The 19,028-nt window shown below is 43.1% G+C and overlaps 1 protein-coding gene across 4 annotated transcripts in view; it reads right to left on the bottom strand.

Annotated features, from left to right (window-relative positions):
• Positions 1–16,185, bottom strand: part of LOC120764843 (ubiquitin-associated protein 2-like) — a 256,201-nt gene extending 240,016 nt beyond the window's left edge. For 2 of the 4 annotated variants that reach the window (XM_040088935.1, XM_040088945.1), the window contains exon 1: positions 16,110–16,138. The gene's annotated coding sequence lies outside the window, so the exon portion shown is untranslated. Of the gene's footprint in view, positions 1–16,109 lie in introns of all 4 variants that reach the window. The other 2 variants (XM_040088943.1, XM_040088936.1) reach the window with 2 other exon arrangements.
• Between the last annotated feature and the right edge of the window lie 2,843 nt (positions 16,186–19,028).

Genomic DNA, 19,028 nt, shown 5'->3' with positions numbered 1-19,028 from the left:
CGAATCTATTTCTATACATTGCCACAGAATCGGGTATTTTTGAATTGGATTCTCCTGAGTGGTTTCATTATTTCACAAACGGAATAAGGGGAGGACTAAATAAAAGAGCGGAGCCACTCGTGATTGAGTGTAGGAGAACAGTGAAAGTACCCTGTTTAGCTGACCAAGTGAAATTAGCCAGGTGGGAACAATTCAAAAGGCAATACGCTCAAAGGAGCACCTGCAGGAGCCCTGAAGAATATCCCTGCTGCCAGGAAGATGGTTTACCCCGCCGTTGGTGGCACCCCAACGGGCGAAGGGTTGAGCAGAGGGATACGCCTGTGGGTAACCCTGGTGACCCTGAGCCTAGCCGTGTACCCCACGAATGGCCTCCCCAACCTCAAGGAGGAGACGGGGAAAGGAACTGACCCCCCAGAGGTTCACTCAGAACTTACCTGGAATCAGGTCTCGAAATCCAGGGTACGAGTAGACTGGTCTACATTGCAAAAGGGAGGGGACTACAAATTGAATAGTGGGTTTCAAATGAACAGAACCAATAACCCGATGGCAATGTCTAGGAAAAGAAGGGAACTAAAAGGCTTACTGTAATATATGTGCTAAAGTTAATTCGTGTTATCAAGTTATAAAAGGTAAATGTTAAACTGTATGAATATGAATGTCAAAGATGTGCTCAAACGAACATAGGTAAAAGTAAAATGTAGAAACCAAAAATGGAAAATTTCCTCAGCTTGGGAAGCACAGGAGGGACACGAGGAAAGTATGATTGGAATTACCAGAGAGGGGGCCTTGAAACTATTGCTGCCGGGAATCCCTGAAAAGAAACAAAGAACCACGGAAGACGAAGATACAAGTCCAGAGACCAAGATAATAACTTCAGATGGATATCTCTACTCGTCTCCGCCGAAATTAACATATCCACGACACACCCGGGCTCGGCCATCAGCTGCATTGTTCCACCCTACCGGTCTATTCAGACTCCCGATACCGAGACTTGAATAATTAATGAAGACGCCTCGGAGAGGATAACGTCAGAATTTCGGACTTCACTCCGCGATCTCGTGTATAAAAAAGGGTGGCTGGAGACCAAAATTGTGAACTTGGGGGGATACCAGGCTGGCAGAGACTGATATCCGTGTTCACCCAGCGGCGATCCCGGGCTCGACGCTGTCCTTTTAATTGTGGCTTTCCGAGACTGATATTTTGTCTCACAATAAAATTCTAAATTTTGATACTTTAAATTTGGTCCATTTTATTTATATCACTTACCTTTCATTCCCACCTGCATGGAATGTAATAAAACTGTATGGATTGGGGGGAAAAGAGAAAGTACCTTTGTGGGATACTTAAAAGTGAACCAATTGTGTTATGATAAGAAAAAGCTAGACATGTGTACCCTTAACGGGAAAACATATTGGGTGGGACAGAATAAGAAATTGCAAACCAATTCTTTAAGTGGAGGACCCATATTACTGGATTTGCTGAGTGAGAATGATGAAAGGGTATGTCTGAAACTAGAAAAGGTGTTTTGTTTTTCTAAAGATGAAGAAGGATTGGACCCAGAAAACAAGATACAAAAGGTAGCCTTAGAGCTAAAAAGGCAGGAATTAGAAGCAAAGAGGAAAAGAATAGAGCAAGAGAGGATGAGGACACTTAGTAAGCAATATGAGCAATTAGAAAGAGAATCTAGTGACTGGAGCCTGTCGGCCTCCAGCAAGAATCTCTTCCTGGATATAGTGCAAAAAATTGCCACCGAATTGGGGCTAACTAACTGCTGGATCTGTGGGGGATTGAGATCAGCAGAAAGGTGGCCCTGGAAAGGTGAGAGTTTGGCCCCTGAACAACTGCTCAGATGGGATAACAAAATCTTAAAAACAATGACTAGATCAACTATTTGGGGCAGGAGATTGGTGGAAAAAGGTGGGATTTTTTATCCTGTGTTCTGTTGCTGGATTAGTCTTCTTGCCCTGTCTGATACCCTGTCTAATTAGATTAATCCATACAGTAGTCCAGGGAATGCAAATAGCAGCACTCCCTATGGACCCTGAATTGGCCTCAGGGGGAGCAAATAAAACAAAGGCAGTCCCAAAAATCATGAAATTGAGTGAGAAAAGGAGTAAAGCTGCTCAGGTGTTAGAAAAATTTGAAGCTCGAATGCAGGAAGGAAGCATAGGAAAAAAAACCTATTGGAACGAGACAACTGGAGAAATATAACCTGAATAATTAAAATGGTTAAGAGGCTTTTTTATCTTGATAGAGAAAAAAGACTATAACCAGAACACGAATTAAATTGGTGAATTTAGAAGAGGGGGGATTGTGATATATGTCCTAAAGTTAATTCGTGTTGATAGATAAAATTTAAAATCATCTAAATAAATGTAAGTTTTATCTTAATCCAACAAACTCTGAGTCAACTCAGAGTTAAGCAGCTCAGAAAAGGTGCAGGAATTTCTCTCGCTTGAAAGGACAAGGGAGGGGGAAGCACGAGACATAACATGATTAAGAATTACCAGGAGGGAGACACAAACATGCATTAGTTACCAGGAGAGAGACACAAACATGCTTTGGCTACAAAGCGTTAAAAGGAATGTAACATCTGCTCTGAAGTTACTTCATGTTAATAGAATATAAATTGTGATACTGAATGTATGATTATAAGTCCTGTATAAAGTAGCATGTTAGAAGTTAGGTTTTGTTTTAGCATTTTGTGGGTTAACTTGGGAAGAAGGGGATTCAACAGAATACAAAATATCCCTAGCCTGAAAAGGTTTGGGAGGGACACGGAAAGAGCTTGATTGGAATTACCAGAAAGGAGGACAGAAGACTGTCACTGCCAGGAATCGCTGAAAGGAAACAAAGGGCAACGGAACACAGAGATGATAGCCTGGAGAACCCGATGATGGTTTCAGATCTGTATCTAGATGGTCTCCGGCCAAAAATCAGCATGTCTACACCACACCTGGAACCGACCATCGACAGCATTGTCCTCCGCTGATCCATTCAGACTCTTAGAACTGAAACTTGCATACTTAACGAAGCTGCTTCAGATGGAGGACTTACATCATCTCAGGCCTCTCTCCGCGATCCAGTGTATAAAAAAAGGCTGCTGCAAACCCCAGATGTGAACTTGGGGGATAACAGACTGGCAGAGTGTGTTATCGTTGTTCACCCGGCGCCGACCCCAGGCTCGACGCTGTCCTTTTAATTGTGGCTTTCTGAGACTGATATTTTGTCTCACAATAAAATTCTAAATTTCTGATAAATCGAATCTGGTCGATTTTATTTATAACAATAACCATCTTATTTACTATTAAACTTTTAAAATTTTAAAACGAGTGATTGGTGTTTATCGCAATTATGGTAGCAGAGGATGGTTATAACACCTCACTGCTGGTGCCTTAGGGGAATCAGGGTGAGGACGGCGCGCCCTGCCCAGTTGGGCAGCTTCGCTCAGTGTTCCCCTGCTGTGACCGGCAGATGCAGGTTACGATCAATGGACAAAAGGAGGCAATAAAACAAAGAAAAGGGAAAAGATTCCCTAAAACCACGGTAGTTAGCCCCTAAGACTAAAGTGTACACGAAGACAAAGACCCAAGGACAAAGGACAGGTAAGTACTGGTTTGGAGGGGCGGTTAAGGGGGGGGATGAATGTGTGCGGATGAGAGGCAGCTGGTTATCCCAGACCTGCTAAGTGAGTGCGGAGTCTCCCATGCTGCGTTTCCGTTCTTTCACGAGAAAGACGGCCAGTAAAGAGACGAAGCGAGCGATAAGAAGAATCCCCCCCAGGGAAACTGGGACTGAGTTTCAGAGAAGGGGTGGGACCCCTAGGAAGTAAAAAAGTCTGCTGGATTGAGGGGTAATTGCCCCAAGATCATCCAGGACTGAAACCTGCTGGGTTGAGGGTTTATCCCAAGAACACCCAGGGTTCTGCCGGATTGAGGTTATGCCCAAGAGCATCTGGGGTTGAACAACACAGCTAGATTGAGGGGATATCCAAGAGCACCGGGACTGGCCAGTAACACCTAAAATTGTAATAGGTGATTTGAAAGTAAAAGGTACCTTATTGTTGTTTTGTTGTGTGAGAGTGAGTCACACACAAAATCTGCCTCAGTTTCCCCGGGCAGGTGGGGGCTGTGGCAAAACGTGTGTGTGTGACACGCAATTCAGCCCTTTTCCTCCGGGCGTGTGGAGTGGGGGGGGCAGTAAAGTGTAAGTGGCACGCAAATTAGCCTCATAGGTGGATCGGCACCAGAGGTGATCAGATTATGGGCCCTCCTCAGAGGCCCAGCTATACTGGAACCCAGAGACCAAACCCAAGGCGAGGGGGGGGCCACACAAAGCCATGATTCTCTGGTGACAGGCTTCATGTCCTAAGAGTGTGAAAGAGTGTGTAAAAGTGAAGGAGGAATGAAGTAAGAGTAGATGGAAGAAAGCACAGGTAATGTTGGCTGTTATATCTCCTTAGAGGGAGGTGTATTATATTTGTGTGGGATAGAAGGGATTTTTGTGTGTGTGCATAGATAGAAATGGTCTTTAGGTTGTAAGAGAAAGTGAAAAACAGAGGTGGGGGACGAATAGATAAAATCTTGAAAAATGGGACAGAAAAACTAAGTTGGATACAAGGAAGAAAAAAAGAGTGTAAAAAATTACCAACAGAAATACCTCAAGATAGCCCTCTCAGCATTATGTTAGCTAACTGGGATAAAAACCCTTGTACAAAAAAAAAGGAAAAGGTAAAGATGATACAATTTTGCATGATAGAATGGGCAGAGAAGGAAATAAGATCTGACCACGTTTATTGGCCCAGATATAGCTCTTTTGAGAATTGGATTTGTCAGGCTCTAAATGTATTTGTAAATTCAAAAGAACCGTTTAAGCCTGAAGAATAAGAATATGCCACATGTTGGACAGGAGATTTTAGGAGAATAAAAATCTTTAACGTATCAGAAATGCCCGAGACGAAACAAGAAAAGAAAAAGGGGAAAGAAAAGGGAAGGGAACAAGAAGAAAAGAAGGAAAAAGAGTGGGATCCTTTGCAGGCTTTGCCCCCTCCGTTCCCGCTCACGCTCTATCCGTCCGCGGTCGAGGCCCCTGTCCCGGGTCCCGCTTCAGCCCCGCCCACCGCCAGCGCGGGCTGGCAGTCCCCGGCAGCCCCGGTTCCCGTCCCGAGTGCCCGCTCACAGCCAGCAGCAGCTGCGCCGGTCCCCACATACGTTCCATCCCCGGCCCCGCCGGGGAATTCGTCTTCCCCGGCCGCCTGGTCTGCAGCCGCCCTGGGGGCCGTGCCGGGGGTCCCTCCTGACGTGTGGTCTAGGGCCGCAGCCCCGACCGTGCCAGGGGTGCCGTCGGTCCCAGCCGTCCTATCTCCAATCGCTTCCCCCACTGCCCCATCCCCGGCTGCCCTGCCCGTGCCAGCTGCGCTGGGAGCTGCTGCTGCTGCTTTGTCTCTGCCACGAGCCGCTGACTCAGCCGCCGTTAGCCCCGTGCAGGCTGTCCACGCTCCCCTCTGGTATCCCCCAGAACTGCCCCCTCCTCTGCCGGTCCTGGCAGCAAACCCCGCCTACGCTCCGCCCTTGGAGGACCAAGCCTTGGCACTATGCCCTGCCCTCCCCCCACTTCCAGCCCCGAGCTCTGTTCCCTCAGTAACCACAGCGACTGCTCAGAGAAACGACTTTTCTCTAGAAATGCCTTACCGAATCACTAGAAGTTCACTTAAAAGACAGCCCTCTCTGGATTCTTTCTCAAAACACGAGAAAAAGACTGCAGAGGATGAAAACCAAAAATGGGATAAAGAAATTAGTCTATTCCCACTGAGAGAAGTTCCAATGGGGGGGGGGGGGGGGGGGGGGGGGGTGTGGAACGGGTTTTGTAAATGCCCCTTTGACTTTCTTCTGAGGTCAGGAATTTTAAAAAAGAAATCAAAGGAATTTTAGAAGATCCTATCGGCACAGCTGAACAACTAGACCAGTTTTTAGGTCCAAATATTTCTACTTGGGAAGAGATGCAGTCTATAATGAAAATAATATTTTCTCAGGAAAAAAGGCAACTAATCAGAGCAGCTGGAATAAATGTTTGGGAAAAAGAGAACCCACAAGAGCCCCCCCTGGAGAAGACAAAATGCCAACTGCGCCTCCTGAGTGGGGTCAAAATAATGAGGAAGGGAGGAAATACATGAATGAATATTGTAATTTAATAATCAAGGGAATAAAAGAAGCAGCACCCTGAGGGCAAAACGCTAAAAAAGCTTTTGAGGCACAGCAAGAAAAAGAAGAATCTCCAACTGAATGGTTAGACAGGCTTAGGAAAAATATGAAACAATATTCCGGAATAGACCCTGAAACTGATGTGGGAAAAGCTTTGTTAAGGATTAACTTTGTTACTAATGCCTGGCCAGATATTAGAAAAAATTGAGGATTGGCATAATAAATCATTAGATGACTTATTAAAGGAGGCTCAGAAAGTTTATGTCCAAAGAGATGAAGAGAAAGCTAAACTGAAAGCAAAACTTATGGCAGTCACCATGTGAGAAAACAATTTCCAAAAAAATCAAAAACATACAGGCACTACTTCTAGAGATAAAATTAATAGAGACAGGGGAAAGGAAAGAAATAGAATCCCAATACAAACCAAGTCTCAGCAGCATTCCAGGAATGTCTGCTTTTACTGTGGGGGTGAGGGACATTATAGGAGAAATTGTCCTAAGCAGGTAATAGATCTGAAAATCTTCAAAGAGATGGGCACAGAGGAGGAATAGGGAGGTCAAAGGCTCTATTTTTTAGGGGACAAATACCATCTAGAGCCTGTGATAACTCTAAAAGTGGGTCCCACAGGAGAAGAATTAGAATTTGTGGTAGATACAGGGGCAGAAAGAACCTGCCTTCTAAATGTACCCAAAGGTTATAGTGTGAGTAAAGATACTGAAAAAGTAACAGGGGCAAAAGGAGAAACTTTTACAGTTCCAGTCATTAAAGATGTAGTAATTGAAGGGGAAACTAAAATTTGGATGGGAGATGTCTAATTGGTCCCAAAGGCAGGTAGCAACTTACTAGGAAGAGACTTACAAGTGAAATTAGGAATAGGGGTTATACCAGAAGATGGGAAAATGACAGCTAAAGTCTTAAAATTAGGCCAAGAGGATGAAGAAAAAATTAACAAGGAAGTTTGGGCTGGGGCAGGAAATAGGGGAGGATTAAATATTGACCCTATAAGTGTTACAATAGAGAGAGAAGATTGTCCCATACGTGTACATCAATACCCCATATCTTTAGAAGGACGAGAAGGTTTAAAGCCAGTAATAGAAGGACTAATAAAGGATGGGACATTAGAATCTTGTATGTCTCCCCATAATAACCCTATTCTCCCAGTAAAGAAGCCTGATGGGAGTTATAGACTAGTACAAGATTTAAGGGAGGTTAACAAAAGAACTCGGTCTCGTTACCCAGTGGTACCCAATCCCTATACACTTCTAAGTAAAGTTCCACCCCAGCATCAGTGGTTTAGTGTAGTGGATCTTAAAGATGCTTTTTGGGCCTGTCCACTAGCCAAGGAGAGCCGAGAATATCTTTGCCTTTGAATGAGAAGATCCAAAAACTGGAAGAAAGCAGCAATTAAGATGGACGAAATTACCGCAGGGGTTCACGGAGTCTCCAAACTTATTTGGGCAAGCTTTAGAAAAAATACTGCAAGCCTTCTCCACTCCTCCTGGAATACAAATTATCCAATATGTGGATGATCTTTTACTATCTGGGGAGGATGAAGTTAGAGAAGCTACAATAAAACTTTTAAATTTTCTTGGCAAAAAAGGATTAAGGGTATGAAAAGGGAAACTGCAATTTGTAGAACCAGAGGTAAAATATCTTGGACACTTGATAAGTAAGGGTAGTCGAAGGCTCAATCCAGAGAGAATTGCAGGAATTTTATCCCTCCCACCTCCCTCTTCAAAGAGGGAAATCAGAAAACTACTCGGATTATTAGGATATTGTAGATTATGGATTGAGGGGTACACACAGGCAGTAAAATTTTTGTATGAAAAGTTGACAGAGGGAAATAATATAAAATGGACCAAGGAAGATGATGATAAATTAGAAAAATTGAAGTTAAAACTAGCCTCAATACCAGCTTTAAGCTTACCTTCACTAGAAAAACCCTTTCATCTGTATGTGAATGTAGAAAAGGGGGTAGCTCATGGAGTTCTAGTCCAGGAGTGGGGAAGAGTAAAGAGACCAGTAGCTTATTTATCAAAGATGTTGGACCCAGTGAGCCATGGCTGGCCAGTATGTATTCAAGCTATAGCCGCTACTGCAATCCTGGTAGAAGAAAGTCATAAACTTACTTTTGGAGGTAAACTAATTGTGTGCACACCTGATGCGGTTCGAAATGTGTTAAATCAGAAAGCTGAAAAATGGTTGACAGACTCTAGAATGTTAAAATATGACGCAATCTTGATAGATAGTGATGATCTGACATTAGAAGTAAACAGAAGTTTAAATCCAGCTCAATTCTTATATGGAGAACCAGCAGATAACCTAATACATAATTGTTTAGAAATTATCCAATACCAAACAAAAGTTCGAGGAGATCTTGAAGAACAAGCCCTATCAGAAGGGGAAATAATCTATGTGGATGGTTCCTCCAGATGTCTACAAGGAAAAAGAATGTCAGGGTATGCAGTAGTTGATGGAAAAAACATGCAAACTATTGAAAAAGAAAATTACCTTCAAACTGGTCAGCTCAAACTTGTGAATTATATGCTCTAAAAAAGGCACTGGAATATTTAGCACACAAGAAAGGAACTATATATACTGATTCGAGGTATGCTTTTGAAGTAGTACATACTTTTGGAAAAATTTGGGAAGAAAGAGGACTACTTAACTCAAGAGGAAAAGGATTAGTACATGAGGGACTCATTTTAGAGATTTTAGAGGCATTAAAACTACCTGAAGAAATAGCTATAGTACACATTAAGGGACACCAAAGAGGAGTGACCCCAGAAATAAGAAGAAATAATTTAGCAGATCAGGAAGCTAAGGATGCAGCAGAAAATGGAGCTGAAAGAGTCATGTTAATATTAACTCCAAATGAGGAAAATTTGGAAATCCCAAAGTTTAGTGAAGCAGAGAAAAAAGAATTAAACAAGATAGGAGGAGAACAGGCTGAATCGGGGAAATGGAAACTTCCTGATGGAAGACAATTACTTAATAAAATACTGGCTAGAAAAATATTAGAAGACATGCATCAGAAAACCCACTGGGGTACTCAGGCTTTGTGTGATCATTTTTTAAGGAACTATGGATGCATTAGGATTTTTGGAGTAGCAAAGCAAGTAACTGGAAAATGTATAACTTGACAAAGGATAAACAAAAAGGTGATGAGAAAAACAACATTAGGAGGTCGTGAGTTAGCTCTTCGACCATTTCAAAGTATCCAAGTAGATTTTACTGAACTTCCTCAAGTACAAAGATGGAAGTATTTATTAGTAATAACAGACCATCTAACTCATTGGGTAGAAGCAGTTCCCACTACCAAGGCCTCAGCCAACATGGTAAGTAAAACCCTTTTAGAACAGATTATTCCCAGATATGGAATGGTTAATAGAATAGACTCAGACAGAAGAACGCATTTAACGTCAAGTGTTACAACAAATAATTCAATCTTTAGGGATAAAATGGGAGCTGCATACCCCATGGCATCCACAGAGTTCTGGTCGTGTAGAAAGGATGAACCAGACTTTAAAGAGAACTTTGACCAAGTTAATAGTTGAAACCCAAATGTCATGAGTACAATGCCTACCTTTGGCCTTACTGAAGATCCGAACACAACCCAAGTCAGACCTGGGAGTGTCACCCTATGAAATGATGTTTGGGTTACTTTTTTTAACCACCCAACATGAAAATGCTACCTATGAGGTAGGGGAAATGAGTGTTAAAAGATACGTTAACACCATTGCAAAACCTCTTGAAAACCTTCGGTTGAAAGGAATAATCCCTCAAACCACACCCTTAGACTTTAAAATCCATAATGTTCATCCAAGGGAATGGGTGCTAGTAAAAACCTGGAAAGAACAATCTTTAACTCCTCAATGGAAAGGTCCTTTTCAGGTATTGCTGACGACCGAGGCTGCGATCCGGACCAAGGAACGAGGGTGGATCCACGCCAGCAGAATCAAAGGACCTGTGGAAGAACCTAAGGAGTAGACGATTACATCTGAACCGGGTGATACAAAACTGACTCTTAAACGGGGACTGGGTGGTAATGAACTGGGAAGACCCAAATGATCCAAGAAACATACACAGGATCACACCTAATTGGGAGATAAGGCCAAGCTTATATCAGTGGTTTCAAGTACCGCCCGGACAAGCTTTGAGACGCCTCTGATACCCTCCTTGGGGAGGAATACTTCCACTCCAAACAGGAGGATCAGGACTGTTTCGGACAGAGAACTCTTGTATTCACGCCTTAGCCTGTGATTTACGCAAAGAAGAAAAGGAGTTGCAACTTCCATCAGTGCCAGACCAAATACCCTGTTTGATCCACCCAAATACCAGACATGCTAGCTGGGTTAAATGTAAATGTTTAGATTGTGGTAAGAATTGGTATTGTAGTTCACACAATCGACGCTCTCATTGCAGGAAGTGTCAAGGACCAAATTGATCTCTTATCCAGGTAGAACTCGAAGAAATTGAAATAATAACTTTGTTTTGTGGATGAGAATTATTAGTGCCTGTTGAATGAGAGATACCTGAAGAACAGTGGGAAATGAGAGTTAAGGAGTGTCAGAAATGATTTGTCTGGAAATTAGCTAAGAGGAAGTGACAAGGAAATAGAGGGCAAGACCAGATTGGCCTCTGTATTCGCCACCAAGAAGATCAAATACACCTGCTGTGGGTTGCAACCCCATAGGCATGGAAGGTGGGAGTATAAGCCATACTGGACCTCTGTTACTCCTTTTTCTGTCACCCAGTTTTTGTCTTCTCCCTTTTGGGATATCGACAAGGCCATGCTATAGGTGTTACCAAAAGCTGTACATGGAAAGACACCAAGGTTCTTTTTTCATTTTTCACACTCATGTCAACAGTCACTGTTATAACCCATCCAAATTAGGCAATTGCATACATAAAGGGAAAAAGTACTGGATTGCAGAGAACTTAGGAACAAGTGGTAGCAGGATGGGAAGTCAATGCCCAAAAGAGGAGAGATGGATTTGCTTTACCTACATTACTGGGCACAAAGCACAAGATTTTGTAAAAGAGCAATTGATAAACAAAAAGGCTAAGTCAGTACAACCACCTAAACCTGTGCCAATTTCAATTAACGATTTGTATACCAAACTTGAACAGCAATTAGAAAAAGAAATAGATATCTCAAGGATGGGTAAAAATCAGTTTGTAGAATTGGGGGAAAGAATAAGTAAGGAACTTAACATAACCAATTGTTAGATCTGTGGAGGGGCTCTGATGTCAGAAGAATGGCCATGGAAAGGCAGCAGCTTAGGCCCAATTGAGCTTCTAAAATGGAACCAAGCAAGTACAAGTGGAGAAAACAGACCAGAAGGGTGGATTTTAAGCTCAACAGTGATAGGGGAAGAATGTCTCTGGCACACTAGGAAAAGGTTCCTTCATGAAGTAGGAAAAACACCCTGTAAAAGATATAAGGTTAGTAATGGAACTTCTGTATGGTGGGTCCCAGAAGAACCAACCATGTATTGGACCCAAAAAAAAGCAAAGAAAGTGAATTGTAAGTATGATAACAAAATAGAACTTTTTCAATGTAATGATACAGATAAAAATCCTTACTATGGCATCCCAGAAATTTCCAAATTTTGAGAGAATATAGATCAACAAAAATTTAACTATTGGAAAGCTCCAGATGGCTTATTTTGGATATGTAGAAAAAGAGCATACCCAAAACTCCCCTCTCAGTGGAAAGGGAGCTGCACTCTGGGAATTATACAGCCAGGATTTTTTCTTTTACCCGGACCTGATGGGGATCAATTAGGGATACCAGTTTATGAGGATCTAAAGAGAAACAAAAGAGAATTGATTGGAGGATTCCAAAAATGGGGAGATGAGGAATGGCCCCCTGAACGCATACTGGAAACATATGGGCCAGCCACCTGGGCACAAGATGGGAGTTGGGGATATCGAACCCCAATTTATATGCTAAATCGTATTATAAGACTTCAAGCCGCTGTAGAGATAATAACGAACAAAACTGGTCAGGCAATGGAATTAATATCAAGGCAACAAACCCAAACAAGAGCGGCTGTGTATCAGAATAGGTTGGCTTTAGACTATCTATTAGCTGAAGAAGGGAGTGTTTGTAGAAAGTTCAATACATCAGATTGTTGTTTAAAAATAGATGACAATGGAGATGCCGTCCTGGACATAGTCAATGATATCAGAAAAATCGCCCACGTACCAGTTCAAAAGTAGGAATCAATGCTAAGTAATAGCTGGTGGGATAATGTGTTAGGAGTAGAATGGTAGAAAAAGTTAGGCTTCTTCCTTTTATGTGCTACAGCTGGTTTAATATTTCTTCCTTGTTTGATCCCGTTTCATTCGGCTCATCACCAGTGTGGTACAAGGCATGCAATTAGTGGACATGGACCAAAAGTTGCCTACAACAACAACACCACAAAGGATTATGGTGTTAAAGAAACAAAATAATATAGAAGACCCCTTCAAAGAAGCGAGATTGATTTGTGAAAAAAATGAGCGAATAATGAAAGCTAGAAAACAATGAATACTGCTCGAGCCAAATTAATTATAAAAAGAAAGAGGGAGGATTGTGAAAAGTGCATATTATATGGCTCTACACAAGATATTTAGTATATGTATTATGTTGTATTGATTGTTAATGTTGTATTAATATTTTGATAGTATGGTAAGTGTAGTTTTGTAGTTAAAATGTAGTTTTTATATACCAACCACAGGAAAACGTAAATCTTTCAGAGAAAAAAGAATTTACTACTTCCTTATCAGAAGAGAGCAACTTCTCCTGCCTTGCTCGGCCCTGAAGACGCCATAGAGATTAAAGGAAAAAAGTGATACTAACCAGAGACAATTCTTTGTTTGAATAGAATTTATGCATCATGTATGAAATATATGAATATTCAACAGGCTATTGCTTTTAAGAGATAATCCTTTGTTAACAGGAGTCCTTCTCCGGAGCTTTTTGCTCGGGGAGGCACCCAGACATCTGTAACTTTGTTTTTATTGTCTCGTATTGTCCTAACCCTAATTGTTCAATTTTTTACTCTAATTCTATTTTTATAACCATCTTATTTACTATTAAACTTTTAAAATTTTAAAAACAAGTGATTGGCGTTTTTCACACAAACCGTCCGGCGGAGCTATATCTACACCCCATGGCCTCTCCCTTTATTCGAATAAAGTAAAAGGACTCCTCTGTCTCCTTTTTGGACATAAACCTCTGGTGTTCGTGGATTAATTTTCCTAACATTATACTTACCAGTAAAGAACTGTTATTCCTTTCCCCATACCTCTGCCTGAAAAGCCCCTTTAATTTTCTAAATTATAATAACTTAGAGGGAGGGGATTGGAATTCCCCATTCCTAGAGAGGCCCTGCCCCTCCCTAGCAGATACCTGTCTTTCAAACCAAGACATATTAGTAATACTATCAATGGTAATTATTAACAGAATATTAACAGTCCATGATACATAAACTTCTCAAGCACTATTAATCAGCACACTATTCTGCTACAATCAGTAAGTATCACTAGGGGGTCACCAAGAAATGTAAAACATACAAAGAAATGGCATTCTATGAGGAAAGCATCACAAAGAAATCCCTGAAAGAAATGTAAAACAAAAAATCTGCTCCTAAGTTCTATAAAGGTAGCTTAAAAATTGGAAAAAAACCCCAACAAACCCACACCACAAAAAAAGCAACCAAAAACCACACACACACTCCTGATAACAGACAAGATTTTTTGGTTGAGTTTTCCCATAGCTTCCTTAGATTTTAGTGGTGAGTCTATAACTCCAAAGTCCTCCTGAACTGTCAAATCCTTTTGCAATTCATGACACCAGGAGCTTTTTTGAGGACTGGCCAAAACAATGCAAGTGAAACAGTCTAAGTTTCTGAATTTCCATGCCTTTGTTTTCATTACTATAAACACTTTTTTAAAAAAAATCAACATACTGATAAAACTGCAATTAGAACAGAGCTTGCCCCACTCCTCCCTACATCCTTTAAATTGCTGAGGTTATAAACACAGCTGCCTCATTTTCCACAAAATTGATTTACACTAGTTAATCCAGTTTCTCAGTGTAACCTTCCAGGAGTCACAAACATCATTAATGCTACAAAATTTTTTAGCCTTGCTTGTTTTCAAGTTACCTCATGTAAGGTTAAAAATATATTCTTCAAACAAGTTAGATCAAACCACCACAGAAAGATCAGGCCCAAGTATATTGAGGGAATTACTAAAAGGCCCTAGTAAATATTAAAAAAGCAAAGCCTCAGAAGACTGAATTGCTACCATTTGTTGTAAAGGGCTCTGTTTCAATGGCAAGTGCTACTTCCCCTACCCTCACATCCAGTTCCAATTTCTCTTCTTGAAAACAGCTGCTCTCACACCAGAATAGGCCCTCCATTTCACCAGGCACCACCACTACCCCAGAGGTTATCCCACCTTGATCTGCTGATATATTATAAGCATTCAGTGTTCACTCAAATTGAGGTTACTAATGACCAATTACTGCTTGGTAGCTAGAGACAAAGCAGGGTGACCCTCATGAGTTTCCCCTTACATAGCTCCACACCAAACCCGAAGTTTCTGTTCCACAAGACCGCATGTTCCTTTGAAGGTAACCAAGAGGGCTCTCTCTGCATGTCCATGCACCAAGCTCAAAGGTGCACCAGGTACCTTTCTACATCCAGTTTCTTGCAGAAGGGTTTCTACCAGCTCACTTTTCTGCTATAATTTTCTTCAGCAACAATAGCAGACACAGAAGAGCTCTTTTTTTTTGCTTTTAAATGAAAAAAGCCAGTCTGATAATAAAGCCCTGCACTGACTTGCAATTCTCAACAAGCACACATAGTCAGGGGTGAGGAAAGACCAAGTAGAAATTGTTAACAGAAATAACAATTCGTTCATTGTCATGTCCTTGAATAACCTAGTGTTGCTGCCAAAATGTTACTGTCAGTGAATTCTGTAGCTGTGACCGTGACACAGCTGCCCTACCACATCAGTGAGGGAGCACCGGGGAAGGAGATAAAGAAAACATTAAAGTAACACTCTACACAAGACACAAATCAATAGTTATTCACCCACTTGTCCCCTTCCCGTGCTGCCAGCCCTCCTTTGGCCCAACTCGAGATTAGGAAGAGACCCAAAGACGCCTCCCTCCACCAGATGCACTTCTCCGAAAGGTCCACTGCATCCCCTGCCCCTTCTTCACACCCACAAGCCCAAGGAACCAGAAGCACAAATGCTTCAGGAGAGAAACCCCCCCCCACAGCTATAACAAGATGAGAAAATAAGAGAAGGGGGTGCAAGACCTCTCTAGAATAGAAAAGGGCAGAAAATTAATCCACCTCTCCCGACACCCACCAGGTGGGCTTCCCCTCCCCACACGAACCTGGACTGGGGCAGGAGCTATCCGCAACCGCGGCCTACTCAGCAGCCCCTAACCGCGCCCCTGAGGGAAGGGGGGGAAGGGGGAAAGGTGGCAATCTAGAGCAGGGCGAAGCTTCCCTAGGGCGGCCGCCAGCATAAGTAGGGCAGAGCCACCTCCCCTCACGCCACCACCCTCATTCCCTGCCGCAGCTGGGAAGGGGCAGCAGGCCCGGCGGGGAGGAGCGGTCCCAGCAGGCACCCGCCGCCTGAGAAAAGCTCACACTAGAATGAGGAACCGGCCCTAGGCCGGCGGGCCCGTCCCAGGGCCTCAGACCGCTGAGGGACCAACAGCCGCCCCGGGACAGTTAAGATGAGAAGGGGCACCAGGCCTCCCTTAAGTGCACGAGTCCACCGCAGCCACTGCGCGAACGGGGCAGGCAGCAAAGAAGGGGGGCAGGCGCGCGCGCATTCCCGTCCATCCGTTACCCCCCCCCCGCAGGAGGCAGCCCCGACCCCCCTACGCAATACCTGCCCAATGTGCTCCCAAAGCAGCAGTGGCGCTCACCACCGTCACGTGACTACATGCCTAGCTCCTCCTCCTTGCCCACGCACACCCGAGCCCGCTCCCCTACCACGCGACGTCACGCGATATTACATACTACACTCCTCACCAGCCCTTCCGCCTACCCTGGCACGCGGATGACCGGGGCTTTACTCCTCCCTCAAAACGCCCGCGCAGCGGAGGGGTTGGTTAAACGTCTTAAAAGCAGCGGTGAGGGGAGGTGGCGTGGGGTGTGTTTCTGTGAGGGGTCTTCCCTACACTGGCTCGTCGGCGTTGCAAGCTGGTCCGCGGACGGCTCTGAGAGAAGGCCGCAGCCGTTCCTGGGATCGCTCCGTGGAGGACTGATGCGCCGGCGGAGCCCGACGGGGAAGGGTATCTGCAGGGACAGGCAGCCCCACCTTAGCTCTCTGTCAGGCCGTGGGGAGACAAAGACTTAGCAGCCTGGGCCCTGGTGGAATGAGTTTAAGAACAGGGTTGTTAGGAAAACTAATCCATGAACACCAGAGGTTTATGTCCAAAAAGGAGACAGAGGAGTCCTTTTTCTTTATTCGAATAAAGGGAGAGGCCATGGGGCATTTCCCCTGGGGTCTCTCAGTTTTTCAGAGGAGGCAGCCTCCTTTTTATCCTAATTTCCCAGCCGCATTTCCCTCTCTCTTTCCCCATTGGCTGAGGTACTTGAGAGGTACAGACTTCCCAAAATGCCTAAGATTCCCCTTTTAATGTATAACCCCCTGCTAATTTTTAATTTTTATGGGATTTATGGGGTTTTCCCCATTGTTGCTTTCATTTTTCAATATTCAATTTCATTTACAAACAAACCTATGGTTTGTTTGTAAAGGCAAGTATCTTCTTTTCCATTCATCAATCAATAGAATCCTTCCCATTGTTTCGGTTATCTCTCAATGCTAGTTTTATCTACCAACAGACCCAGGGCTTGTTTGTAAAGACAAATCTTGTCATTCCTCTCAATCCCTCCTCTTTTATTTTTAATAATTGTCTTTACAAGCTTTAGTTATGATTGACTTAATTTTCTGTTTTTGGGTCTTTTTTGGTTTTGCAATTATTTGCAGTGACATCAATTTCTGTCCTTTTGTAGCCATCTCTGGATCAGTAGGCATGGCTACTACCTGCATCCCTTTGATCACATGTTGAATAAGTTGTACTAAGCAAGGGATCATGCATGGTAAAAAAAGATAAAGAGTTGCTACCACACATAAGAGGAAGAAAAGCATTTGTTTAACCCGTAGTCCACCAGGTAACCACGAAAACATGTCCCATTCCCATCCTTTCCATGTTTGGACCGGTACATGAGCTAACTTTCTTATTTCTTTTGTTATTTGTTTCACCACTTTTCCATTGTCATCTATTTGCAAACAGCAGTTTGAGTCATTTAATTTGCCACACACTCCTCCTTCTTCTGCTAATAAATAATCTAATACCATCCGATGTTGGAATATTGCATTTCTCATCTGAGTAGATTGATCGGCAAGAAGGTCAAGAGCTGTAGCTGTCGGGTCATTATTACTTCAAAGACAGCTTGTAACCTAATTATCCCATTTAAATTATAAATGGGTTCTCTGGCACCTGATATTAATTCATTAGGATTCCATGTGGCTGGTCCATAGTGTTGTATGATTCATCCAGGTGGCCATTCATCCTTTCCCCACTTTTGGGTGCTCCCTCCCACCAGTGATGTATCAATTGACCGCTTTTCTCTAATTAGATCATCATAAACTTTGATTCCTAATTGATTTCCCTGAACTTGTGGTAGTAAAAAGAACAATGGTCTAATATACCCCACATAACATATCCCTGACCAGTCCGAGGGTAACCTGCGGTAAGCATATTGGCCACAAATCCAGTAACGCCCTCTTAAAGCCCAGGTCCCATTGGCAAACGGTCCTTTCCAATTTTTATCATCAATTGGTGGGTCAAAGTAAAGCTTGCGTCCTGGGCCTAGTGGTCCCCCAACAATAGTTGCCCTGCTATAAGCATCACAGTATTTGCACTTCCAAGCTCTCACATGAGGTTTCCACTTGCAATTACATCCCAGATCTGTTTTATTGGATCCAGACCAGAACCTATTAAAAAGGGTCCGAGTTCCATTCCGGTGCTGCCACTTCCACTGATAATCACGAACAACATGTGTCCTACTTGTGGAATTATCTCGGGGGCAGCTTAAAAATACAGGGTCAAAAAACCTATCCTTTCCCACTGCTTTACAGCCTTCAAAATCCTTTTGGTGATTATGGAAGGAACACCTTACCCAGCTACCATTAGTGAGCTTAACATGTGTTTGATTCCATCTGCCTTGATATCTGGAACAATCATAAGGAGGGCAGTTGGAGGTCCAACAATCTAAACCTAAAGTCCAGTCGCAGACACTTTTTCCCACATATACGCCTCCTGTTCTATTTAGACAATAAATGCCTCTTTCAGAGGAATGAAGCTGCCATGGACTTCCTTCCTCATCCCAAAATCCTGTTCCATTATGGACCTCACTCAGGGTGCTAACCCACCATTTAGGTTCAACTGGGCTAGCCACCCATGGCCAGTCTTCAGATCCCCCTGGCCCTCCGCAGACCCAACAATTGCTAAGGTTAAAGGTTTTTGCTACTTCTTCTCCTAAGGTTAAAAAATTATTTTCCCACTTTTGGCCCCAACCTAACTGGCAATATAAAGGTAAGATTATTAAGAGAAACATTCTAATGGTGTAATCTAATCTCCTAACCTAATTTTCACTTTCATGTTGTCCTCTACACCACCTGTGGCGAGCGAAGGCACAGAAACAGCTTAACATAAAGAAAACAATGACAGCGAGGATTGGCCCTTAGTGACTGGAGATCCGAGAGGAGGGATGCCCACACAAACTATTTCAGCAGGCA

Source organism: Hirundo rustica, chromosome W (assembly GCF_015227805.2).
Source record: "Hirundo rustica isolate bHirRus1 chromosome W, bHirRus1.pri.v3, whole genome shotgun sequence".
In the NCBI taxonomy this organism is placed as follows: Eukaryota; Metazoa; Chordata; class Aves; order Passeriformes; family Hirundinidae; genus Hirundo; species Hirundo rustica.
This window is presented reverse-complemented; position numbering and strand designations above follow the sequence as displayed.